This window comes from Amia ocellicauda, unplaced genomic scaffold, assembly GCF_036373705.1.
Source record: "Amia ocellicauda isolate fAmiCal2 unplaced genomic scaffold, fAmiCal2.hap1 HAP1_SCAFFOLD_92, whole genome shotgun sequence".
Taxonomy (NCBI): domain Eukaryota; kingdom Metazoa; phylum Chordata; class Actinopteri; order Amiiformes; family Amiidae; genus Amia; species Amia ocellicauda.
This window is the reverse complement of record NW_027103017.1, coordinates 207,501-229,126: the sequence shown is the minus strand read 5'-3', so window position 1 is coordinate 229,126 and position 21,626 is coordinate 207,501. Positions and strand designations below refer to the sequence as shown.

At 46.4% G+C, this 21,626-nt stretch overlaps 9 non-coding genes and 32 pseudogenes across 9 annotated transcripts; all 41 read right to left on the bottom strand.

The window, feature by feature from the left end:
* Positions 1 to 113: 113 nt before the first annotated feature.
* On the bottom strand, positions 114 to 232 carry LOC136745459 (uncharacterized; annotated as a pseudogene).
* Positions 233 to 442: 210 nt separating this feature from the next.
* On the bottom strand, positions 443 to 560 carry LOC136745722 (5S ribosomal RNA). Its single transcript, XR_010816156.1, has one exon. It is a non-coding gene; the product is annotated as a 5S ribosomal RNA (ribosomal RNA).
* Positions 561 to 1,115: 555 nt separating this feature from the next.
* LOC136745458 (uncharacterized) lies at positions 1,116 to 1,234 on the bottom strand (annotated as a pseudogene).
* A 210-nt stretch (positions 1,235 to 1,444) lies between these two features.
* On the bottom strand, positions 1,445 to 1,563 carry LOC136745608 (uncharacterized; annotated as a pseudogene).
* Positions 1,564 to 1,773: 210 nt separating this feature from the next.
* On the bottom strand, positions 1,774 to 1,892 carry LOC136745698 (uncharacterized; annotated as a pseudogene).
* Positions 1,893 to 2,108: 216 nt separating this feature from the next.
* On the bottom strand, positions 2,109 to 2,227 carry LOC136745657 (uncharacterized; annotated as a pseudogene).
* Positions 2,228 to 2,437: 210 nt separating this feature from the next.
* On the bottom strand, positions 2,438 to 2,556 carry LOC136745615 (uncharacterized; annotated as a pseudogene).
* A 208-nt stretch (positions 2,557 to 2,764) lies between these two features.
* LOC136745446 (uncharacterized) lies at positions 2,765 to 2,883 on the bottom strand (annotated as a pseudogene).
* Positions 2,884 to 3,092: 209 nt separating this feature from the next.
* Positions 3,093 to 3,211, bottom strand: LOC136745509 (uncharacterized; annotated as a pseudogene).
* Positions 3,212 to 3,429: 218 nt separating this feature from the next.
* Positions 3,430 to 3,548, bottom strand: LOC136745628 (uncharacterized; annotated as a pseudogene).
* Positions 3,549 to 3,775: 227 nt separating this feature from the next.
* LOC136745521 (uncharacterized) lies at positions 3,776 to 3,894 on the bottom strand (annotated as a pseudogene).
* A 221-nt stretch (positions 3,895 to 4,115) lies between these two features.
* Positions 4,116 to 4,234, bottom strand: LOC136745411 (5S ribosomal RNA). The gene has a single exon (XR_010816127.1). It is a non-coding gene; the product is annotated as a 5S ribosomal RNA (ribosomal RNA).
* Positions 4,235 to 4,458: 224 nt separating this feature from the next.
* LOC136745572 (uncharacterized) lies at positions 4,459 to 4,577 on the bottom strand (annotated as a pseudogene).
* Positions 4,578 to 4,787: 210 nt separating this feature from the next.
* LOC136745419 (5S ribosomal RNA) lies at positions 4,788 to 4,906 on the bottom strand. Its single transcript, XR_010816128.1, has one exon. It is a non-coding gene; the product is annotated as a 5S ribosomal RNA (ribosomal RNA).
* A 216-nt stretch (positions 4,907 to 5,122) lies between these two features.
* On the bottom strand, positions 5,123 to 5,241 carry LOC136745627 (uncharacterized; annotated as a pseudogene).
* A 227-nt stretch (positions 5,242 to 5,468) lies between these two features.
* LOC136745520 (uncharacterized) lies at positions 5,469 to 5,587 on the bottom strand (annotated as a pseudogene).
* Positions 5,588 to 5,808: 221 nt separating this feature from the next.
* LOC136745409 (5S ribosomal RNA) lies at positions 5,809 to 5,927 on the bottom strand. The gene has a single exon (XR_010816126.1). It is a non-coding gene; the product is annotated as a 5S ribosomal RNA (ribosomal RNA).
* A 224-nt stretch (positions 5,928 to 6,151) lies between these two features.
* On the bottom strand, positions 6,152 to 6,270 carry LOC136745571 (uncharacterized; annotated as a pseudogene).
* A 210-nt stretch (positions 6,271 to 6,480) lies between these two features.
* Positions 6,481 to 6,599, bottom strand: LOC136745726 (5S ribosomal RNA). The gene has a single exon (XR_010816159.1). It is a non-coding gene; the product is annotated as a 5S ribosomal RNA (ribosomal RNA).
* A 215-nt stretch (positions 6,600 to 6,814) lies between these two features.
* Positions 6,815 to 6,933, bottom strand: LOC136745711 (uncharacterized; annotated as a pseudogene).
* A 219-nt stretch (positions 6,934 to 7,152) lies between these two features.
* On the bottom strand, positions 7,153 to 7,271 carry LOC136745549 (uncharacterized; annotated as a pseudogene).
* A 219-nt stretch (positions 7,272 to 7,490) lies between these two features.
* On the bottom strand, positions 7,491 to 7,609 carry LOC136745638 (uncharacterized; annotated as a pseudogene).
* Positions 7,610 to 7,830: 221 nt separating this feature from the next.
* Positions 7,831 to 7,949, bottom strand: LOC136745474 (uncharacterized; annotated as a pseudogene).
* Positions 7,950 to 8,173: 224 nt separating this feature from the next.
* Positions 8,174 to 8,292, bottom strand: LOC136745569 (uncharacterized; annotated as a pseudogene).
* A 210-nt stretch (positions 8,293 to 8,502) lies between these two features.
* Positions 8,503 to 8,621, bottom strand: LOC136745407 (5S ribosomal RNA). Its single transcript, XR_010816124.1, has one exon. It is a non-coding gene; the product is annotated as a 5S ribosomal RNA (ribosomal RNA).
* Positions 8,622 to 8,836: 215 nt separating this feature from the next.
* LOC136745708 (uncharacterized) lies at positions 8,837 to 8,955 on the bottom strand (annotated as a pseudogene).
* A 219-nt stretch (positions 8,956 to 9,174) lies between these two features.
* LOC136745548 (uncharacterized) lies at positions 9,175 to 9,293 on the bottom strand (annotated as a pseudogene).
* Positions 9,294 to 9,512: 219 nt separating this feature from the next.
* LOC136745576 (uncharacterized) lies at positions 9,513 to 9,631 on the bottom strand (annotated as a pseudogene).
* A 218-nt stretch (positions 9,632 to 9,849) lies between these two features.
* LOC136745606 (uncharacterized) lies at positions 9,850 to 9,968 on the bottom strand (annotated as a pseudogene).
* Positions 9,969 to 10,178: 210 nt separating this feature from the next.
* Positions 10,179 to 10,297, bottom strand: LOC136745730 (5S ribosomal RNA). The gene has a single exon (XR_010816163.1). It is a non-coding gene; the product is annotated as a 5S ribosomal RNA (ribosomal RNA).
* Positions 10,298 to 10,512: 215 nt separating this feature from the next.
* LOC136745702 (uncharacterized) lies at positions 10,513 to 10,631 on the bottom strand (annotated as a pseudogene).
* Positions 10,632 to 10,850: 219 nt separating this feature from the next.
* LOC136745491 (uncharacterized) lies at positions 10,851 to 10,969 on the bottom strand (annotated as a pseudogene).
* A 219-nt stretch (positions 10,970 to 11,188) lies between these two features.
* On the bottom strand, positions 11,189 to 11,307 carry LOC136745575 (uncharacterized; annotated as a pseudogene).
* A 226-nt stretch (positions 11,308 to 11,533) lies between these two features.
* LOC136745519 (uncharacterized) lies at positions 11,534 to 11,652 on the bottom strand (annotated as a pseudogene).
* A 220-nt stretch (positions 11,653 to 11,872) lies between these two features.
* LOC136745408 (5S ribosomal RNA) lies at positions 11,873 to 11,991 on the bottom strand. The gene has a single exon (XR_010816125.1). It is a non-coding gene; the product is annotated as a 5S ribosomal RNA (ribosomal RNA).
* A 213-nt stretch (positions 11,992 to 12,204) lies between these two features.
* On the bottom strand, positions 12,205 to 12,323 carry LOC136745644 (uncharacterized; annotated as a pseudogene).
* Positions 12,324 to 12,533: 210 nt separating this feature from the next.
* Positions 12,534 to 12,652, bottom strand: LOC136745513 (5S ribosomal RNA). Its single transcript, XR_010816137.1, has one exon. It is a non-coding gene; the product is annotated as a 5S ribosomal RNA (ribosomal RNA).
* Positions 12,653 to 13,541: 889 nt separating this feature from the next.
* On the bottom strand, positions 13,542 to 13,660 carry LOC136745445 (uncharacterized; annotated as a pseudogene).
* Positions 13,661 to 13,870: 210 nt separating this feature from the next.
* On the bottom strand, positions 13,871 to 13,989 carry LOC136745645 (uncharacterized; annotated as a pseudogene).
* A 219-nt stretch (positions 13,990 to 14,208) lies between these two features.
* LOC136745543 (uncharacterized) lies at positions 14,209 to 14,327 on the bottom strand (annotated as a pseudogene).
* A 219-nt stretch (positions 14,328 to 14,546) lies between these two features.
* On the bottom strand, positions 14,547 to 14,665 carry LOC136745490 (uncharacterized; annotated as a pseudogene).
* Between the last annotated feature and the right edge of the window lie 6,961 nt (positions 14,666 to 21,626).

Sequence of the window (21,626 nt, the reverse complement as noted above, 5' to 3'; positions counted from 1 at the left end):
TGCAGCAATGGGTGTTGAAAGTAGCCGGGTACGTGTACAATACTTCAATTATATCTCCTCCAGACAGATAGAGAGTATTAAGAGCTACGATAAAGTTACCCAGGAGACGTAAAAGCTTGCAGCACCAGGTATTTCCAGGAGGTCTCACATTCAAGTACTGACCAGGTCCTGCCCCGTTTAGCTTCCGAGATCTGACGAGATCGGGCGCGTTCAGGACGGTGTGGCCGCAAGCCGAGATGTCTGGCTGCATGATGTCTCTTAAAGGCTGGCGGGTATTGACGGAACTGCCAGCAAAAAAAAAAAAGAAAAATAGAGGGAAATATACCAGTGCAACAAAGGGTGTTGAAAGTAGCCGGGTACGTGTACAATTCTTCAATTATATCTCCTGGAGACAGAAAGAGAGTGTTAAGAGCTACGATGAAGTTACCCAGGAGACGTAAAAAGCTTGCAGCACCTGGTATTTCCAGGAGGTCACCCATCCAAGTACTGACCAGGCCCTGCCCCGTTAGCTTCCGAGATCTGATGAGATCGGGCGCGTTCAGGACGGTGTGGCCGCAAGCCAAGAGGCCGGGCTGCATGATGTCTCTTAAAGGCTGGCGGGTATTGACGGAACTTTCAGCAAAAAATAAAAAATAAATAAATAGTAAAATGGAGGGAAAAATATCAGTGCAGGACAGGGTGTTGAAAGTAGCCGGGTACATGTACAATTCTTCAATTATATCTCCTCCAGACTGAATGAGAGTATTAAGAGCTACGCTGAAGTTACCCAGGAGATGTAAAAAGCTTTCAGCACCTGGTATTTCCAGGAGGTCACCCATCCAATTACTGACCAGGCCCTGCCCAGTTTTTCTTCCGAGATCTGACGAGATATTGCGTCTTCAGGACGGTGTGGCCTCAAGCCAAGAGGCCTGGCTGCATGATGTCTCTTAAAGGCTGGAGGGTATTGATGGAACTTCCAGCAAAAAACAAAAGAAAAAAGAAAAATGGAGGGAAAAATATCAGTGCAGCAAAGCGTGTTGAAGGTAGCCGGGTACGTGTACAATTCTTCAATTATATCTCCTCCAGACAGATAGAGAGTATTAAGAGCTACGATAAAGTTACCCAGGAGACGTAAAAGCTTGCAGCACCAGGTATTTCCAGGAGGTCTCACATTCAAGTACTGACCAGGTCCTGCCCCGTTTAGCTTCCGAGATCTGACGAGATCGGGCGCGTTCAGGACGGTGTGGCCGCAAGCCGAGATGTCTGGCTGCATGATGTCTCTTAAAGGCTGGCGGGTATTGACGGAACTGCCAGCAAAAAAAAAAAAGAAAAATAGAGGGAAATATACCAGTGCAGCAAAGGGTGTTGAAAGTAGCCGGGTACGTGTACAATTCTTCAATTATATCTCCTCCAGACTGAATGAGAGTATTAAGAGCTACGCTGAAGTTACCCAGGAGATGTAAAAAGCTTGCAGCACCTGGTATTTCCAGGAGGTCACCCATCCAATTACTGACCAGGCCCTGCCCAGTTTTTCTTCCGAGATCTGACGAGATCTTGCGTCTTCAGGACGGTGTGGCCTCAAGCCAAGAGGCCTGGCTGCATGATGTCTCTTAAAGGCTGGCGGGTATCAACGGAACTGCCAGCAAAAAAAAAAAAGAAAAATAGAGGGAAAAATACCAGTGCAGCAAAGGGTTTTGAAAGTAGCCGGGTACGTGTACAATTCTTCAATTATATATTCTCCAGACAGAAAGAGAGTATTAAGAGCTACGATGAAGTTTCCCAGGAGACGTAAAAAGTTTGCAGCACCTCGTATTTCCAGAAGGTAACCCATAAAAGTACTGACCATGCCCTGCCCCGTTTAAATTCCGAGATCTGACGAGATCGGGTTTGTTCAGGACTGTGTGTCCGCAAGCCGAGAGGCCAGGTTGCATGATGTCTCTTAAAGGCTGGCGGATATTGACGGAACTTCCAGAAAAAATAATAAAGAAAAAGAAAAATGGAGGGAAAAATATCAGTGCAGCAAAGGGTGTTGAAAGTAGCCGGGTACGTGTACAATTCTTCAATTATATCTCCTCCAGACTGAATGAGAGTATTAAGAGCTACGCTGAAGTTACCCAGGAGATGTAAAAAGCTTGCAGCACCTGGTATTTCCAGGAGGTCACCCATCCAATTACTGAGCAGGCCCTGCCCAGTTTTTCTTCCGAGATCTGACGAGATCTTGCGTCTTCAGGACGGTGTGGCCTCAAGCCAAGAGGCCTGGCTGCATGATGTCTCTTAAAGGCTGGCGGGTATCAACGGAACTGCCAGCAAAAAAAAAAAAGAAAAATAGAGGGAAAAATACCAGTGCAGCAAAGGGTTTTGAAAGTAGCCGGGTACGTGTACAATTCTTCAATTATATATTCTCCAGACAGAAAGAGAGTATTAAGAGCTACGATAAACTTTCCCAGCAGACGTAAAAAGCTTGCAGCACCTGGTATTTCCAGGAGGTCTCCCATCCAAGTACTGACCAGGCCCTGCCCCACTCAGTTTCCGAGATCTTACGATATCGGACGCGTTCAGGACGGTGTGGCCGCAAGCCGAGATGCCTGGCTGCATGATGTCTCTTAAAGGCTGGCGGGTATTGACGGAACTGCCAGCAAAAAAAAAAAGAGAAATGGAGGGAGAAATACCAGTGCAGCAAAGGGTGTTGAAAGTAGCCGGGTACGTGTACAATACTTGAATTATATCTCCTCCAGACAGAAAGAGAGTATTAAGAGCTACGATGAAGTTACCCAGGAGACGTAAAAGCTTGCAGCACCAGGTATTTCCAGGAGGTCTCACATTCAAGTACTGACCAGGTCCTGCCCCGTTTAGCTTCCGAGATCTGACGAGATCGGGCGCGTTCAGGATGGTGTGGCCGCAAGCCGAGACGCCTGGCTGCATGATGTCTCTTAAAGGCTGGCGGGTATTGATGGAACTGCCAGCAAAAAAAAAAAAAAAAATAGAGGGAAAAATACCAGTGCAGCAAAGGCTGATGAAAGTAGCCGGGTACGTGTACAATTTCTCAATTATAACACCTCCAGACAGATAGAGAGTATTAAGAGCTACGATGAAGTTTCCCAGGAGACGTAAAAAGCTTGCAGCACCAGGTATTTCCTGGAGGTCTCCCATCCAAGTACTGAACAGGCCCTGCCCCGTTTAGCTTCCGAGATCTAACGAGATCAGGCGCGTTCAGGACAATGTGGCCGCAAGCCAAGAGGCCTGGCTGCATGATGTCTCTTAAAGGCTGGCGGGTATTGACGGAACTTCCAGCAAAAAAAAAAAAAAAAAAAAGAAAAATGGAGGGAAAAATATCAGTGCAGCAAAGGCTGTTGAAAGTAGCCGGGTACATGTACAATTCTTCAATTATATCTCCTCCAGACAGAAAGAGAGAATTAAGAGCTACGATGAAGTTACCCAGGAGACGTAAAAAGTTTGCATCACCTCGTATTTCCAGAAGGTAACCCATAAAAGTACTGACCAGGCCCTGCCCCGTTTAAATTCCGAGATCTGACGAGATCGGGCGCGTTCAGGACGGTGTGGCCGCAAGCCGAGAGGCCTGGCTGCATGATGTCTCTTAATGGCTGGTGGGTATTGACGGAACTTCCAGCAAAAAAAAAAAAAAAAAAAAAAAGAAAAAGAAAAATGGAGGGAAAAATATCAGTGCAGTAATGGGTTTTGAAAGTAGCCGGGTACGTGTACAATTCTTCAATTATATCTCCTCCAGACAGAAAGAGAGTATTAAGAGCTACGATGAAGTTACCCAGGAGACGTAAAAAGCTTGCAGCACCTGGTATTTCTAGGAGGTCAGCCATCCAAGTACTGACCAGGCCCTGCCCCGTTTAGCTTCCGAGATATGATGAGATCAGGCGCGTTCAGGACGGTGTGGCCGCAAGCCAAGAGGCCTGGCTGCATGATGTCTCTTAAAGGCTGGCAAGTATTGACGGAACTTCCAGCAAAAAAAAAAAAAAAAAAAAAATAGAAAAATGGAGGGAAAAATATCAGTGCAGCAAAGGGTGTTGAAAGTTGCCGGGTACGTGTACAATTCTTCAATTATATCTCCTCCAGACAGAAAGAGAGAATTAAGAGCTACGATAAAGTTACCCAGGAGACGTAAAAGCTTGCAGCACCAGGTATTTCCAGGAGGTCTCCCATCCAAGTACTGACCAGGTCCTGCCCCGTTTAGCTTCCGAGATCTTACAAGATCGGGCGCGTTCAGGACGGTGTGGCCGCAAGCCGAGAGGCCTGGCTGCATGATGTCTCTTAAAGGTTGGCGGGTATTGACGGAACTTCCAGCAAAAAAAAAAAAAAAAAAAAAAAAAAAGAAAAATGGATGGAAAAATATCAGTGCAGCAAAGGATGTTGACAGTAGCTGGGTACGTGTACAATACTTCAATTATATCTCCTCCAGACAGATAGAGAGTATTAAGAGCTACGATAAAGTTACCCAGAAGACGTAAAAGCTTGCAGCACCAGGTATTTCCAGGAGGTCTCACATTCATGTACTTACCAGGTCCTGCCCCGTTCAGCTTCCGAGATCTGACGAGATCGGGCGCGTTCAGGATGGTGTGGCCGCAAGCCGAGATGCCTGGCTGCATGATGTCTCTTAAAGGCTGGCGGGTATTGACGGAACTGCCAGCAAAAAAAAAAACGAAAAATAGAGGGAAATATACCAGTGCAGCAAAGGGTGTTGAAAGTAGCCTAGTACGTGTACAATTCTTCAATTATATCTCCTGGAGACAGATAGAGAGTATTAAGAGCGACGATGAAGTTACCCAGGAGACGCAAAAGGCTTGCAGCACCTGGTATTTCTAGGAGGTCTCCCATCCAAGTACTGACCAGGCCCTGCCCCGTTTAGCTTCCGAGATCTGACGAGATCGGGCGCATTCAGGACGGTGTGGCCGCAAGCCGAGAGGCCTGGCTGCATGATGTCTCTTAAAGGTTGGCGGGTATTGACGGAACTTCCAGCAAAAAAAAAAAAAAAAAAGAAAAATGGATGGAAAAATATCAGTGCAGCAAAGGGTGTTGAAAGTAGCCGGGTACATGTACAATTCTTCAATTATATCTCCTCCAGACAGAAAGAGAGAATTAAGAGCTACGATGAAGTTACCCAGGAGACGTAAAAAGTTTGCATCACCTCGTATTTCCAGAAGGTAACCCATAAAAGTACTGACCAGGCCCTGCCCCGTTTAAATTCCGAGATCTGACGAGATCGGGCGCGTTCAGGACGGTGTGGCCGCAAGCCGAGAGGCCTGGCTGCATGATGTCTCTTAATGGCTGGCGGGTATTGACGGAAATTCCAGCAAAAAAAAAAAAAAAAAAAAAAAGAAAAAGAAAAATGGAGGGAAAAATATCAGTGCAGTAATGGGTTTTGAAAGTAGCCGGGTACGTGTACAATTCTTCAATTATATCTCCTCCAGACAGAAAGAGAGTATTAAGAGCTACGATGAAGTTACCCAGGAGACGTAAAAAGCTTGCAGCACCTGGTATTTCTAGGAGGTCAGCCATCCAAGTACTGACCAGGCCCTGCCCCGTTTAGCTTCCGAGATATGATGAGATCAGGCGCGTTCAGGACGGTGTGGCCGCAAGCCAAGAGGCCTGGCTGCATGATGTCTCTTAAAGGCTGGCAAGTATTGACGGAACTTCCAGCAAAAAAAAAAAAAAAAAAAAAATAGAAAAATGGAGGGAAAAATATCAGTGCAGCAAAGGGTGTTGAAAGTAGCCGGGTACGTGTACAATTCTTCAATTATATCTCCTCCAGACAGAAAGAGAGAATTAAGAGCTACGATAAAGTTACCCAGGAGACTTAAAAGCTTGCAGCACCAGGTATTTCCAGGAGGTCTCCCATCCAAGTACTGACCAGGTCCTGCCCCGTTTAGCTTCCGAGATCTTACAAGATCGGGCGCGTTCAGGACGGTGTGGCCGCAAGCCAAGAGGCCTGGCTGCATGATGTCTCTTAAAGGTTGGCGGGTATTGACGGAACTTCCAGCAAAAAAAAAAAAAAAAAAAAAAAAAAAGAAAAATGGATGGAAAAATATCAGTGCAGCAAAGGATGTTGACAGTAGCTGGGTACGTGTACAATACTTCAATTATATCTCCTCCAGACAGATAGAGAGTATTAAGAGCTACGATAAAGTTACCCAGAAGACGTAAAAGCTTGCAGCACCAGGTATTTCCAGGAGGTCTCACATTCATGTACTTACCAGGTCCTGCCCCGTTCAGCTTCCGAGATCTGACGAGATCGGGCGCGTTCAGGATGGTGTGGCCGCAAGCCGAGATGCCTGGCTGCATGATGTCTCTTAAAGGCTGGCGGGTATTGACGGAACTGCCAGCAAAAAAAAAAACGAAAAATAGAGGGAAATATACCAGTGCAGCAAAGGGTGTTGAAAGTAGCCTAGTACGTGTACAATTCTTCAATTATATCTCCTGGAGACAGATAGAGAGTATTAAGAGCTACGATGAAGTTACCCAGGAGACGCAAAAGGCTTGCAGCACCTGGTATTTCTAGGAGGTCTCCCATCCAAGTACTGACCAGGCCCTGCCCCGTTTAGCTTCCGAGATCTGACGAGATCGGGCGCATTCAGGACGGTGAGGCCGCAAGCCGAGAGGCCTGGCTGCATGATGTCTCTTAAAGGTTGGCGGGTATTGACGGAACTTCCAGCAAAAAAAAAAAAAAAAAAGAAAAATGGATGGAAAAATATCAGTGCAGCAAAGGGTGTTGACAGTAGCTGGGTACGTGTACAATACTTCAATTATATCTCCTCCAGACAGATAGAGAGTATTAAGAGCTACGATAAAGTTACCCAGGAGACGTAAAAGCTTGCAGCACCAGGTATTTCCAGGAGGTCTCACATTCATGTACCGACCAGGTCCTGCCCCGTTTAGCTTCCAAGATCTGACGAGATCGGGCGAGTTCAGGATGTCGTGGCCGCAAGCCGAGACGCCTGGCTGCATGATGTCTCTTAAAGGCTGGCGGGTATTGACGGAATTTCCAGCAAAAAAAAAAAAAAAAAAATAGAAAAATGGAGGGAAAAATATCAGTGCAGGAAAGGGTGTTGAAAGTAGCCGGGTACGTGTACAATTCTTCAATTATATCTCCTGGAGACATAAAGAGAGTATTAAGAGCTACGATGAAGTTACCCAGGAGACGTAAAAAGCTTGCAGCACCTGGTATTTCTAGGAGGTCTCCCATCCAAGTACTGATCAGGCCCTGCCTCGTTTAGCTTCCGAGATCTAACGAGATCAGGCGCGTTCAGGACAATGTGGCCGCAAGCCAAGAGGCCTGGCTGCATGATGTCTCTTAAAGGCTGGCGGGTATTGACGGAACTTCCAGCAAAAAAAAAAAAAAAAAAAAAGAAAAATGGAGGGAAAAATATCAGTGCAGCAAAGGCTGTTGAAAGTAGCCGGGTACATGTACAATTCTTCAATTATATCTCCTCCAGACAGAAAGAGAGAATTAAGAGCTACGATGAAGTTACCCAGGAGACGTAAAAAGTTTGCAGCACCTCGTATTTCCAGAAGGTAACCCATAAGAGTACTGACCAGGCCCTGCCCCGTTTAGCTTCCGAGATATGATGAGATCAGGCGCGTTCAGGACGGTGTGGCCGCAAGCCAAGAGGCCTGGCTGCATGATGTCTCTTAAAGGCTGGCAAGTATTGACGGAACTTCCAGCAAAAAAAAAAAAAAAAAAAAAATAGAAAAATGGAGGGAAAAATATCAGTGCAGCAAAGGGTGTTGAAAGTAGCCGGGTACGTGTACAATTCTTCAATTATATCTCCTCCAGACAGAAAGAGAGAATTAAGAGCTACGATAAAGTTACCCAGGAGACGTAAAAGCTTGCAGCACCAGGTATTTCCAGGAGGTCTCCCATCCAAGTACTGACCAGGTCCTGCCCCGTTTAGCTTCCGAGATCTTACAAGATCGGGCGCGTTCAGGACGGTGAGGCCGCAAGCCAAGAGGCCTGGCTGCATGATGTCTCTTAAAGGTTGGCGGGTATTGACGGAACTTCCAGCAAAAAAAAAAAAAAAAAAAAAAAAAAAGAAAAATGGATGGAAAAATATCAGTGCAGCAAAGGATGTTGACAGTAGCTGGGTACGTGTACAATACTTCAATTATATCTCCTCCAGACAGATAGAGAGTATTAAGAGCTACGATAAAGTTACCCAGAAGACGTAAAAGCTTGCAGCACCAGGTATTTCCAGGAGGTCTCACATTCATGTACTTACCAGGTCCTGCCCCGTTCAGCTTCCGAGATCTGACGAGATCGGGCGCGTTCAGGATGGTGTGGCCGCAAGCCGAGATGCCTGGCTGCATGATGTCTCTTAAAGGCTGGCGGGTATTGACGGAACTGCCAGCAAAAAAAAAAACGAAAAATAGAGGGAAATATACCAGTGCAGCAAAGGGTGTTGAAAGTAGCCTAGTACGTGTACAATTCTTCAATTATATCTCCTGGAGACAGATAGAGAATATTAAGAGCTACGATGAAGTTACCCAGGAGACGCAAAAGGCTTGCAGCACCTGGTATTTCTAGGAGGTCTCCCATCCAAGTACTGACCAGGCCCTGCCCCGTTTAGCTTCCGAGATCTGACGAGATCGGGCGCATTCAGGACGGTGTGGCCGCAAGCCGAGAGGCCTGGCTGCATGATGTCTCTTAAAGGTTGGCGGGTATTGACGGAACTTCCAGCAAAAAAAAAAAAAAAAAAGAAAAATGGATGGAAAAATATCAGTGCAGCAAAGGGTGTTGACAGTAGCTGGGTACGTGTACAATACTTCAATTATATCTCCTCCAGACAGATAGAGAGTATTAAGAGCTACGATAAAGTTACCCAGGAGACGTAAAAGCTTGCAGCACCAGGTATTTCCAGGAGGTCTCACATTCATGTACCGACCAGGTCCTGCCCCGTTTAGCTTCCAAGATCTGACGAGATCGGGCGAGTTCAGGATGTCGTGGCCGCAAGCCGAGACGCCTGGCTGCATGATGTCTCTTAAAGGCTGGCGGGTATTGACGGAATTTCCAGCAAAAAAAAAAAAAAAAAAATAGAAAAATGGAGGGAAAAATATCAGTGCAGGAAAGGGTGTTGAAAGTAGCCGGGTACGTGTACAATTCTTCAATTATATCTCCTGGAGACATAAAGAGAGTATTAAGAGCTACGATGAAGTTACCCAGGAGACGTAAAAAGCTTGCAGCACCTGGTATTTCTAGGAGGTCTCCCATCCAAGTACTGATCAGGCCCTGCCTCGTTTAGCTTCCGAGATCTAACGAGATCAGGCGCGTTCAGGACAATGTGGCCGCAAGCCAAGAGGCCTGGCTGCATGATGTCTCTTAAAGGCTGGCGGGTATTGACGGAACTTCCAGCAAAAAAAAAAAAAAAAAAAAAGAAAAATGGAGGGAAAAATATCAGTGCAGCAAAGGCTGTTGAAAGTAGCCGGGTACATGTACAATTCTTCAATTATATCTCCTCCAGACAGAAAGAGAGAATTAAGAGCTACGATGAAGTTACCCAGGAGACGTAAAAAGTTTGCAGCACCTCGTATTTCCAGAAGGTAACCCATAAGAGTACTGACCAGGCCCTGCCCCGTTTAAATTCCGAGATCTGACGAGATCGGGCGCGTTCAGGACGGTGTGGCCGCAAGCCGAGAGGCCTGGCTGCATGATGTCTCTTAATGGCTGGCGGGTATTGACGGAAATTCCAGCAAAAAAAAAAAAAAAAAAAAAGAAAAATGGAGGGAAAAATATCAGTGCAGCAAAGGCTGTTGAAAGTAGCCGGGTACATGTACAATTCTTCAATTATATCTCCTCCAGACAGATAGAGAGTATTAAGAGCTACGATAAAGTTACCCAGGAGACGTAAAAGCTTGCAGCACCAGGTATTTCCAGGAGGTCTCACATTCATGTACTTACCAGGTCCTGCCCCGTTCAGCTTCCGAGATCTGACGAGATCGGGCGCGTTTAGGATGGTGTGGCCGCAAGCCGAGATGCCTGGCTGCATGATGTCTCTTAAAGGCTGGCGGGTATTGACGGAACTGCCAGCAAAAAAAAAAACGAAAAATAGAGGGAAATATACCAGTGCAGCAAAGGGTGTTGAAAGTAGCCTAGTACGTGTACAATTCTTCAATTATATCTCCTGGAGACAGATAGAGAGTATTAAGAGCTACGATGAAGTTACCCAGGAGACGTAAAAGGCTTGCAGCACCTGGTATTTCTAGGAGGTCTTCCATCCAAGTACTGACCAGGCCCTGCCCCGTTTAGCTTCCGAGATCTGACGAGATCGGGCGCATTCAGGACGGTGTGGCCGCAAGCCGAGAGGCCTGGCTGCATGATGTCTCTTAAAGGTTGGCGGGTATTGACGGAACTTCCAGCAAAAAAAAAAAAAAAAAAGAAAAATGGATGGAAAAATATCAGTGCAGCAAAGGGTGTTGACAGTAGCTGGGTACGTGTACAATACTTCAATTATATCTCCTCCAGACAGATAGAGAGTATTAAGAGCTACGATAAAGTTACCCAGGAGACGTAAAAGCTTGCAGCACCAGGTATTTCCAGGAGGTCTCACATTCATGTACCGACCAGGTCCTGCCCCGTTTAACTTCCAAGATCTGACGAGATCGGGCGAGTTCAGGATGTCGTGGCCGCAAGCCGAGACGCCTGGCTGCATGATGTCTCTTAAAGGCTGGCGGGTATTGACGGAATTTCCAGCAAAAAAAAAAAAAAAAAAATAGAAAAATGGAGGGAAAAATATCAGTGCAGGAAAGGGTGTTGAAAGTAGCCGGGTACGTGTACAATTCTTCAATTATATCTCCTGGAGACAGAAAGAGAGTATTAAGAGCTACGATGAAGTTACCCAGGAGACGTAAAAAGCTTGCAGCACCTGGTATTTCTAGGAGGTCTCCCATCCAAGTACTGATCAGGCCCTGCCCCGTTTAGCTTCCGAGATCTAACGAGATCAGGCGCGTTCAGGACAATGTGGCCGCAAGCCAAGAGGCCTGGCTGCATGATGTCTCTTAAAGGCTGGCGGGTATTGACGGAACTTCCAGCAAAAAAAAAAAAAAAAAAAAAGAAAAATGGAGGGAAAAATATCAGTGCAGCAAAGGCTGTTGAAAGTAGCCGGGTACATGTACAATTCTTCAATTATATCTCCTCCAGACAGAAAGAGAGAATTAAGAGCTACGATGAAGTTACCCAGGAGACGTAAAAAGTTTGCAGCACCTCGTATTTCCAGAAGGTAACCCATAAGAGTACTGACCAGGCCCTGCCCCGTTTAAATTCCGAGATCTGACGAGATCGGGCGCGTTCAGGACGGTGTGGCCGCAAGCCGAGAGGCCTGGCTGCATGATGTCTCTTAATGGCTGGCGGGTATTGACGGAACTTCCAGCAAAAAAAAAAAAAAAAAAAAAAGAAAAAGAAAAATGGAGGGAAAAATATCAGTGCAGTAATGGGTTTTGAATGTAGCCGGGTACGTGTACAATTCTTCAATTATATCTCCTCCAGACAGAAAGAGAGTATTAAGAGCTACGATGAAGTTACCCAGGAGACGTAAAAAGCTTGCAGCACCTGGTATTTCTAGGAGGTCAGCCATCCAAGTACTGACCAGGCCCTGCCCCGTTTAGCTTCCGAGATATGATGAGATCAGGCGCGTTCAGGACGGTGTGGCCGCAAGCCAAGAGACCTGGCTGCATGATGTCTCTTAAAGGCTGGCAAGTATTGACGGAACTTCCAGCAAAAAAAAAAAAAAAAAAAAATAGAAAAATGGAGGGAAAAATATCAGTGCAGCAAAGGGTGTTGAAAGTAGCCGGGTACGTGTACAATTCTTCAATTATATCTCCTCCAGACAGAAAGAGAGAATTAAGAGCTACGATAAAGTTACCCAGGAGACGTAAAAGCTTGCAGCACCAGGTATTTCCAGGAGGTCTCCCATCCAAGTACTGACCAGGTCCTGCCCCGTTTAGCTTCCGAGATCTTACAAGATCGGGCGCGTTCAGGACGGTGTGGCCGCAAGCCGAGAGGCCTGACTGCATGATGTCTCTTAAAGGTTGGCGGGTATTGACGGAACTTCAAGCAAAAAAAAAAAAAAAAGAAAAATGGATGGAAAAATATCAGTGCAGCAAAGGATGTTGACAGTAGCTGGGTACGTGTACAATACTTCAATTATATCTCCTCCAGACAGATAGAGAGTATTAAGAGCTACGATAAAGTTACCCAGGAGACGTAAAAGCTTGCAGCACCAGGTATTTCCAGGAGGTCTCACATTCATGTACTGACCAGGTCCTGCCCCGTTCAGCTTCCGAGATCTGACGAGATTGGGCGCGTTCAGGATGGTGTGGCCGCAAGCCAAGATGCCTGGCTGCATGATGTCTCTTAAAGGCTGGCGGGTATTGACGGAACTGCCAGCAAAAAATAAAACGAAAAATAGAGGGAAATATACCAGTGCAGCAAAGGGTGTTGAAAGTAGCCTAGTACGTGTACAATTCTTCAATTATATCTCCTGGAGACAGATAGAGAGTATTAAGAGCTACGATGAAGTTACCCAGGAGACGTAAAAGGCTTGCAGCACCTGGAATTTCTAGGAGGTCTCCCATCCAAGTACTGACCAGGCCCTGCCCCGTTTAGCTTCCGAGATCTGACGAGATCGGGCGCAATCAGGACGGTGTGGCCGCAAGCCGAGAGGCCTGGCTGCATGATGTCTCTTAAAGGTTGGCGGGTATTGACGGAACTTCCAGCAAAAAAAAAAAAAAAAAAAGAAAAATGGATGGAAAAATATCAGTGCAGCAAAGGGTGTTGACAGTAGCTGGGTACGTGTACAATACTTCAATTATATCTCCTCCAGTTAGATAGAGAGTATTAAGAGCTACGATAAAGTTACCCAGGAGACGTAAAAACTTGCAGCACCAGGTATTTCCAGGAGGTCTCACATTCATGTACCGACCAGGTCCTGCCCCGTTTAGCTTCCAAGATCTGACGAGATCTGGCGAGTTCAGGATGTCGTGGCCGCAAGCCGAGACGCCTGGCTGCATGATGTCTCTTAAAGGCTGGCGGGTATTGACGGAATTTCCAGCAAAAAAAAAAAAAAAAAAAATAGAAAAATGGAGAGAAAAATATCAGTGCAGGAAAGGGTGTTGAAAGTAGCCGGGTACGTGTACAATTCTTCAATTATATATTCTCCAGACAGAAAGAGAGTATTAAGAGCTACGATGAAGTTTCCCAGGAGACGTAAAAAGTTGGCAGCACCTGGTATTTCCAGAAGATCTCCCATCCAAGTACTGACCAGGTCCTGCCCCGTTTAGTTTCCGAGATCTTCCGAGATCGGGCTCGTTCAGGACTGTGTGTCCGCAAGCCGAGAGGCCTGGTTGCATGATGTCTCTTAAAGGCTGGCGGATATTGACGGAACTTCCAGAAAAAATAATAAAGAAAAAGAAAAATGGAGGGAAAAATATCAGTGTAGCAATGGGTGTTGAAAGTAGCCGGGTACGTGTACAATACTTCAATTATATCTCCTCCAGACAGAAAGAGAGTATTAAGAGCTACGATGAAGTTACCCAGGAGACGTAAAAGCTTGCAGCACCAGGTATTTCCAGGAGGTCTCACATTCAAGTACTGACCAGGTCCTGCCCCGTTTAGCTTCCGAGATCTGACGAGATCGGGCGCGTTCAGGATGGTGTGGCCGCAAGCCGAGACGCCTGGCTGCATGATGTCTCTTAAAGGCTGGCGGGTATTGACGGAACTGCCAGCAAAAAAAAAAAAAAAAAATAGAGGGAAAAATACCAGTGCAGCAAAGGACGATGAAAGTAGCCGGGTACGTGTACAATTTCTCAATTATATCTCCTCCAGACAGATAGAGAGTATTAAGAGCTACGATAAAGTTACCCAGGAGACGTAAAAAGTTTGCAGCACCAGGTATTTCCAGGAGGTCTCACATTCATGTACCGACCAGGTCCTGCCCCGTTTAGCTTCCGAGATCTGACAAGATCGGGCGCGTTCAGGACGGTGTGGCCGCAAGCCGAGATGTCTGGCTGCATGATGTCTCTTAAAGGCTGGCGGGTATTGACGGAATTTCCAGCAAGAATAAAAAAAAAAAAAAAGAAAAATGGAGGGAAAAATATCAGTGCAGGAAAGGGTGTTGAAAGTAGCCGGGTACGTGTACAATTCTTCAATTATATCTTCTCCAGACAGAAAGAGAGTATTAAGAGCTACGATGAAGTTCCCCAGGAGACGTAAAAAGCTGGCAGCACCTGGTATTTCCAGGAGGTCTCACATTTAAGTACTGACCAGGTCCTGCCCCGTTTAGCTTCCGAGATCTGACGAGATCGGGCGCGTTCAAGATGGTGTGGCCGCAAGCCGAGATGCCTGGCTGCATGATATCTCTTAAAGGCTGGCGGGTATTGACGGAATTTCCAGCAAAAAAAAAAAAAAAAAAATAGAAAAATGGAGGGAAAAATATCAGTGCAGGAAAGGGTGTTGAAAGTAGCCGGGTACGTGTACAATTCTTCAATTATGTCTTCTCCAGACAGAAAGAGAGTATTAAGAGCTACGATGAAGTTCCCCAGGAGACGTTAAAAGCTGGCAGCACCTGGTATTTCCAGGAGATCTCCCATCCAAGTACTGACCAGGCCCTGCCCCGTTTAGTTTCCGAGATCTGACGAGATCGGGCGCGTTCAGGACGGTGTGGCCACAAGCCAAGAGGCCTGGCTGCATGATGTCTCTTAAAGACTGACGGGTATTGACGGAACTTCCAGCAAAAAAAAAATGGATAAAGAAAAATGGAGGGAAAAATATCAGTGCAGCAATGGGTGTTGAAAGTAGCCGGGTACGTGTACAATACTTCAATTATATCTCCTCCAGACAGAAAGAGAGTATTAAGAGCTACGATGAACTCACCTAAAGGATTATTAGGAACACCATTCTAATACTGTGTTTGACCCCCTTTCGCCTTCAGAACTGCTTTAATTCTACGTGGCATTGCTTCAACAAGGTGCTGAAAGCATTCTTTAGAAATGTTGGCCCATATTGATAGGATAGCATCTTGCAGTTGATGGAGATTTGTGGGATGCACATCCAGGGCACGAAGCTCCCGTTCCACCACATCCCAAAGATGCTCTATTGGGTTGAGATCTGGTGACTGTGGGGGCCAGTTTAGTACAGTGAACTCATTGTCATGTTCAAGAAACCAATTTGAAATGATTCGACCTTTGTGACATGGTGCATTATCCTGCTGGAAGTAGCCATCAGAGGATGGGTACATGGTGGTCAAAAAGGGATGGACATGGTCAGAAACAATGCTCAGGTAGGCCGTAGCATTTAAACGATGCCCAATTGGCACTAAGGGGCCTAAAGTGTGCCAAGAAGACATCCCCCACACCATTACACCACCACCACCAGCCTGCACAGTGGTAACAAGACATGATGGATCCATGTTCTCATTCTGTTTACGCCAAATTCTGACTCTACCATCTGAATGTCTCACCTCTTTTTCCTATTTGTAGTGGAGATGAGTGGTACCCGGTGGGGTCTTCTGCTGTTGTAGCCCATCCGCCTCAAGGTTGTACGTGTTGTGGCTTCACAAATGCTTTGCTGAATACCTTGTTTGTAACGAGTGGTTATTTCAGTCAAAGTTGCTCTTCTATCAGCTTGAATCAGTCGGCCCACTCTCCTCTGACCTCTAGCATCAACAAGGCATTTTCGCCCACAGGACTGCCGCATACTGGATGTTTTTCCCTTTTCACACCATTCTTTGTAAACCCTAGAAATGGTTGTGCGTGAAAATCCCAGTAACTGAGCAGATTGTGAAATACTCAGACCGGCCCGTCTGGCACCAACAACCATGCCACGCTCAAAATTGCTTAAATCACCTTTCATTCCCATTCAGACATTCAGTTTGGAGTTCAGGAGATTGTCTTGACCAGGACCACACCCCTAAATGCATTGAAGCAACTGCCATGTGATTGGTTGATTAGATAATTGCATTAATGAGAAATTGAACAGGTGTTCCTAATAATCCTTTAGGTGAGTGTATATGTATGTATGTGTATGTATGTCCAATTGCTTTGACAATACAAATGAAATGAATTGAGAGAGAGAGAGAGAGAGAGAGAGAGAGAGGAATATGAGTTCCTAAAAAACATTTGTTTTTATACATAAGCGGATTTAATTTGTGATTTACAAATGAATATATAGCACTATAAACATACACAGAAGACATGGAATAGAAATTCAGAAGAAAAAGTATTCAAAAAATAATAATTTTAAGAGAAACACAAAAAGAAGAAAGCAGAGAGACAGTTCAGGAAGAAAAGTCAGAAAAGAAAAGCTGAAGACAAGAATTGGAGGTAAGAGACAAATAATTAAACAAAAAAATATGTATTAATAAAATAAATAAGCATTCTCAGTAGTTGACTCAGCCAATGAAAATGCAGAGCTCCGATTTGAATAGAGTGACAGTAGGAGAGAGCCCAACTGCCACTGAGACTGATAGAAATCTATCGAACAGCAGTCTGACTGCAGAGCTGCCTTTTGAAATCCGATACCCTGAAGACATTCGCTCTGCACAGGCTAAGAAGGACTACAAACAAGCTGTGATGAGAGCATCTCCTTAGACCCTCATCCTAGACTACACCGGTAAAGGAGAAAACAGGGTCAAGAACAATCTACTGTTCTACACCGCCTTTCACAAAACCCTGTGCCAGACATACCCCAATAACAACAAGAGGGGCATTAGCAGAGGCAGGCAGATCTCAGTGCTGGTAGAGAAAGACACAGACAGTGTGATGCTCACTTTTAATGTATACCACAACGGGACCATCATGGTGCAGGGCAGCGAGAGCAGCCTGGACCAATTAGCTCTCGGCTTCCACACCTCAAAGCAGCAGACTGAGGTTGAGAAACAAGAGCCAGAGCCGGCCACCCTGCAGTCTGCCCCCAGCCACACGGAGCCAGACAGTGCCCCATCTCCCACAGACTGCCCCCCTGTCTCCCCAAAACTGTCCAGCAACATTAAAACACTAAAGGAATGCCTATCAGTGCTGGAGCTGGAGTTTGCGGAGTTCAGGGAGCAGACCTTGAGCACCCTGGCCCAGACCTCCTTGTGCGATCAGCTCCGGGATGAGATGCACAGACTAAAGATGCAGCACAAGGCTGAGATCCATGAGCTGAGAGCAGCAGTGAGAGACCTGGAGGAGCAGAGCCAAACCCTGAGGACGGAGCTGCGCAGAGCGAGGGAGGAGCTGACCAGGACACCCCAGCACAGCTAAGGAGCCTGCAGAGCCAGCTGGAGGAGCTAAGAGAGGAGCTACACATCACTGGAGCACAGAGACTGCACTGCACTGACCCCACAACACCTCCAACCCCTGATGCACCCACTGATCCACCCACACTCCCCACCACTCCTGACACACCCACTATCACCAGACCTGCCACTAATACACAACCCCCTGAAACGCCACTCCCCCAAAACACACCCGCTGCCCCCACCACTCCCGACGCAAACCCGGAGTGGCAGGTCAACGCAGAGGTGGTCATTCTGAGCGAATCCAATGGGAAGTTCCTGGTTGAGAGGCGCCTCTTCCCTGGGCGAAAAGTGAAAAAGCTTTGGTGCTCCACAGCACAGAGAGCCCTGGAGCTGCTCTCCAAGAGGAGGCTTTGCCAAGTCAAACACATCCTCATCCACACCGGCACTAACGACCTGAGTGCCCGCAGGGGCGATGTGGCCTCAGCCCTGAGACAGGTAGCAACGAAAGCCACAGAGGAATTCCCAACTGCCAAAATTTCCATCTCCACACTGCTGCCCCACACAGACGTGCCCCTGCACATCATCCAGGCCATCAACGCAGAAGTGTCCCGAAGATGTGCCCTCCTCCCCAACGTCCACCTGGCACACCACTGAGACATCCAGCCACATCACCTGTATGACCACGTCCACCTCAACAAGACGGGTGTGAGGATCATCTCAAAGGTCCTCAAGGACACAACCCTGGGCCGAAACCCCACACACCCCCACCTCGAGACCAGGAGCAAACCCCCCAGCCCCCGGCCACATCCCCAGCCACCGGCTCCACCCCAGCCCCTGAGACCCCGCGGCCCCATTCCCCACCCCCCCATCCCCAGAGGGCCCGTCCAGCACAGCAGAGCGGACAGCCGGGGACCAGCACAGCCACACAGCCACGCAGCAGCGGCTTCCAGAGCCTGGAGGCCCGATGCTGCCCAGCTGGCCCAGATAAGGCAACTCCTCAGTGTCATCTGTACCACACTGCTGAGTTAACTGAGCCTCAACACACATATATATGGTTGTGGAGATGGAGAGTAAGAAAAAATGTGATTTAATTATTCTGATATTTTGATGCAAAGATAAAATCTTTGAGTGATTATTATGTATATCCATATATAATTATTAATAGTAATATAATATCAGTTGTAGACCACAAATTAAACTTTCTTATGTAGAAGAGACAAGTATAATAAAATATATTAACATGTCCTTTAAAATAAGCAGTTGGAATATGCAGGGTTTACACTCCTCAACTTTTGGAATGAAGAGCACAGGCCCTGAACTGATCAACACTGTAAATAGTTCAGATGTTTTCATTCTTGTAGAGACTTGGTGCTGTGCAGATATGTCTATACACTGGATGGATACAATGGATACAGGGAGCTGATTGTGCCCTCCTATAAAAAACCCAAAGTCAGGTGTGGCAGGGCCTCGTGGGGGATTATCGTGTGGTACAGGGAGGAGCTCCGAGCAGCCCTATGCCCAGTACAGAGAGGAGACACACACCTGTGGATGAAAATCAGAAAAGACACCCTACAAAATAACACAGATATATACCTATGTGCAATTTATATGCCAACCGCAGACTCCCCCTACTATAATGAGGAAGGCTTTCATGAGCTTCAAAACGAAATCTGCCACTTCCAGACCCTGGGCTCTGTACTGCTGTGTGGCGATCTCAATGCCAGGACTGGCAGAGAGATGGACTACATCAATACAGAGGGGAACACACACCTGTTCGGAGACTCCCCGCTGTGCCACACACACACCTCCACACTGACACAGCCACGACAGCGTGGTAAACAAGAGCAGGAAGCAGGTAGTGCGCCTATGTAAAAGCCTGGGTCTATATATCATCAATGGCAGGACCAGGGGGTACTCTCTGGGGAGATTCACATACTGCTCAGCTCTGGGCAGCAGTGTGGTGGACTACGCCATAACTGACCTGGACCCACAAGCCAACAATGCGTTTATAGTCAGACAACAATCTCCACTATCAGACCACAGCCAAATAACACTTTACCTAAAAAGATCAGCGCAGCCACAAGTCAGAGCCAAACTTCCCACAAAACTGGTCTCCCTGCCACCCAGTTAGAGATGGTCAGAGCCCAGCACAGAGAACTACACAAGAGCCCTGAATAGTGATGAGATTGAAAACATGTTAGACAGATATCAATCCTCACACTATCAAATAAACCAAAACGGAATAAACTCAGCCACCAAAACACTGAATGAAATATTTGAGAGACTGGCTTTAAAATCAAACATTAAAACAATTAAAAACCAAAATATGAAATCGTCTAAAAGAAAAAAAGAACAGTGGTGTGACCAGGAGTGTGAAACTTCTAGGAAACACCTGAGACATCTCTCCAACACTAAACACAGAGAGCCCGACAACCAGGAGGCTCGCCTCAGCTACTGCCAGGCCCTGCGGCACTACAAGCAACTCCTCAGTAAGAAAAAAGACCACTATATGGGCAGAATAAATACCCCAAAAACAAAAAATGAAATACCAATTCAAAATGGAGAAATCTGGAAAACACACTTTGAAAAACTTTACCAAAATGTTGAAAACAATCCAAAGCCAGAACAGGTTAAAATATTAAAAAACCTAAATAAATTGGAAGAAATCATTAAGAATAACCAAAATCCCTTAGATAACCCATTTACAATACAGGAACTAAAACATCAACTCAAAATCCTCAAACCCAGGAAAGCCAGCGGCCCCGACAGCATCAGCCCTGAGATGCTGAAGCACAGCAGCCCGCAGCTGCAGGAGGCTCTGCTCAAACTCTTTAACCTGGTGCTGAGAGCCGGGTGTTTCCCTGAGGTCGGGAATCAAGGATTGATCACCCCGATTTTTAAAAGTGGAGACAAATTAGACCCCAATAACTACTGGGGCAGCTGTGTGAGCAGTAACCTGGGGAAGGTGTTCTGCAGTATCATCAATGCCCAGATACTGGCCTTCCTTACCAAGCACAGTGTCCTGAATAAGAGTCAGATTGGCTTCCTACCAAAACACCGCACAACCGATCATATTTACACTCTACACACCCTCATAAATAAATATACCCAAAACAATAAAGGAAAAATATTTGCCTGTTTTGTAGACTTTAGAAAGGCATTTGACTCAATCTGGCACAAGGGATTATTTTATAAACTTCTACAGAGTGGTGTAGGGGGTAAAGTTTATGACATCATTAAATCAATGTATTCTGAAAACAAATGCGGAGTTCAAATTGGCAACTCAAGAACAGAGTTCTTCACTCAGGGGCGGGGAGTGAGACAGGGCTGCAGTCTGAGTCCAACACTGTTCAACATCTACATCATCGAGTTGGCCACAGTGTTGGAGCAGTCTGACGCCCGCAGCCTAACTCTCCATGACACAGAGATCAAGTTCCTGCTCTACGCAGACGACCTGGTGCTGCTGTCGCCCACAGAGCAGGGGCTTCAGCAGAACCTGGCGCTGCTAGAGCAGTACTGTCAGAAATGGGCCCTGGCAGTCAATCTGGACAAGACCAGAGTCATGGTTTTCCAGAAAAAAGCCCCATCTCAGGGAAACAGGTACCGCTTCACTCTGGGCAGCACTGGATTAGAGCACTGCACCAGATACAACTACCTTGGCCTGACCATCAGTGCGTCAGGGAGCTTCAGCCTGGCTATAAACGCATTAAAAGACAAGGCACGCCGGGCATTTTATGCCATAAAGACACAATTTGGGAAAACAACAATACCAATAACTATTTGGATTAAAATATTAAACTCCATCATCCAACCAATCCTGCTATATGGGAGCGAAGTGTGGGGTCCCCTCATGAACCTCAATAACAACAATTGGGACAAAAGCCCCATGGAAATATTCCACCTAGAATTTAATAAAAACATCTTACACGTACACAGAAACGCCCCCACGGCTCTGAGGCTCACAGAGCCCGAACACACAATGACCAAAACAACAACAATTGGGAAAATTGACATGTACCTGAAAAGCAAATACACAAAAGATTAGAGACACGAATTAGAATTACAAAACAAATTGGAATGCTACCGGGCCCTGAATAGAACCATTACATTGGCTGAATACTTAAAAATCCAAAATATAAAAGAGAGACAAAATCTAACTAAATACAGGCTCAGTGACCACAGCCTCGCCATTGAAAAAGGCCGCTACAGAAAATTCTGGGTTGCCAGAGAAGAGCGGCTGTGCAGCCAGTGTGACCTAGGGGAGGTCGAAACACAGGCGCATTTCCTGCTGTCCTGCCCTACATACACAAAAATCAGGGAGACATACTTTAAAATATTAAAAATGCATATCCCTGAGTTCAGCATGATCCCCGATTGCTGCAAACTCCCCGTCCTGCTGGGAGAGGAGGAGCG